This window comes from Chenopodium album, chromosome 20 (assembly GCF_948465745.1).
Source record: "Chenopodium album chromosome 20, dcCheAlbu1.1, whole genome shotgun sequence".
Classification (NCBI taxonomy): domain Eukaryota; kingdom Viridiplantae; phylum Streptophyta; class Magnoliopsida; order Caryophyllales; family Amaranthaceae; genus Chenopodium; species Chenopodium album.
The window spans coordinates 27803113-27805254 of record NC_137853.1 but is presented as its reverse complement, the minus strand read 5'-3'; positions in this window follow the sequence as shown (position 1 = coordinate 27805254).

Below are 2142 nucleotides of genomic sequence, written 5' to 3'. Positions count from 1 at the left end.
TTTTGATGGATACCTGAGCAAGCACACATTGTTGTCTGAGTTTGTGGAGTGGTATGTCGATTCCTTGGAGGTTAGATCTACTAGTGAGAAAAGGGCCAATGACAATAATGAGAGGTATGTTCGACAAGCATATAGTGACTTTCCAGCTGAATTGGTTTTTCAGAAGGTGTACACGGATGCCAAATTCAAGGAGGTGCAAAGAGAGTGCAGTCGCGTAATGTATGTGAGTGAGATTCGTAGAAACAAACTTTCTGATAATGTGACTGAACACATTGTTGAGGATCGAGTTTGGTATAAACCCAAAAACTGTAGGAAGGAGAAACCTTCAAAGAGGAAGAGGGAGTATAAGCTTTTGTATGATAGTTCAAGTAAAGAAGTTTCCGTGTGACTGTAGGATGTTTGATTGTGTTGGCATCATCTGTCGCCACATGATAAAGGTGTACGAAATGAGTAATTGCTATGAAATCCCTGATAAATACATCTTAAGGAGGTGGAGGAAAGACGTCATAAGAAAGCACACACGGGTCAAGGTATGTTACCATGACCCTAATTAACAAAACAACAGAGGTTTGTAGGTTTGATAAAATGATGGTCAGGTTTGGTTCATTGTGTTCCAAGGCATCGGCATTTCTTGAATCAACTACACTGGTCATGCAAGCATTGCAACTTCTAGAACTACAAGTGGATGAGAAGATTGCAGTGGTCAGTAAGAAGGGGTTAGTTGGTACACCTTTGTCTGTTTGCAGGGAAAAAGGAAATGATACTACACCTTCGACACAAAGACAAGGTAGTTGTGACCCCCAAAATGGTGTAGAGGAAGATCCTCCGGTAATACCTAAAGATCCTCCACTTCCTAAGAGACCTGCTCATCGCACCACTGATTCAAGGTATAAGTCGTGCCTTGAGAAACCAAGAAAGATTGCCAAAAAGTTGAAGACCACAGAAGCAAAAAAGAACGCAGATTCACAGGCAGCATTTACTACTCCGAGTTCATCATCAATGCCCCAGGTAATTTGTGTTGACTTTGTTGTTATTATTTTTCCATATTCGTGGAATTAAAAATATTACTTTAATTTTGCCACGATATGTATGCAGGCAACTCCGTCCAATATGATTCCGCACCACTCTCATTACATAGCCCATATTCTGCTAGAGGTATTCAAATGGTGGATATGGATGGGTCAATTGGGTACTTTACCTCTGTTGGTGGCGGTGTTCAGTAATTTCATGGTTCCCAGATTTCTTCCCAGGATGGGTACCTTCCTTATTCACATTTTCTAATTGCCAATGCTCCTTATCCGATCCCCGTTTGTGGGTGGAGAAGCCCCGTGTCTCCTACATCAGCTGCATCCCTGTAATACCCCGTATTTTTATACGTATTTTATTTAAAGTATGTATTTTATAAAGTATTTAAATAGTTGCGATTATTTTAATTATAGTATTTTAATTAATATTATTATAAAAGGAAAGTTTATTTAATTATTTTAATTATAAAAGTTGGGGTTTTATTTTAAGAAAGTTTAATTTTAACAAGTTTTATTAGAGAAGAGATTAGGAAAAACTAAAAGAGAAAATTTTAGGGAAAAAGGGTTAGTAGAGAAGGGGTATAAATATCCCACTTATGAGGCAAATCAACTTTGCCTAGAGTGGAGAAAACCCAAGGTAAACTTCTCCCCCTTTTCTCCTTAATTTTCTTTCTTTTTTTTTTTCTTCCTCTTCCCCTTCCCCTTTTATCACGGCCGGCCACCACCACGACCACACACGTGGCCGGACCACCACCGCGCACCGCCAGCACACGGCCAGCAGCTGCGACGGCACAGGCGGCAGCAGCCCAGCCGTGCCGTGGTGGCTGCTGCTACCGATGGTGGTTCTCGAAAAAATAAAAAAAAATTAATCTTTCTTATTTCAAATTAATCTATGCTTAGATCTAATTATAATTTATGAGTTTTGGGATTTAATTTTGATGTTTGATTATAGTAATTATATTAATTAATTTTCAGATTTGGTTTTTAATTAAAAAGCCCCAACTTTTGAAACCCTAGGTTTTTGATTTATGAATTATTGAAAGTATATGACGTATTAATGTTTAGATCTTCAATTAAAGTGTTTTAAGGTTAAATTACAGCAAGTTTTCATAAAAAT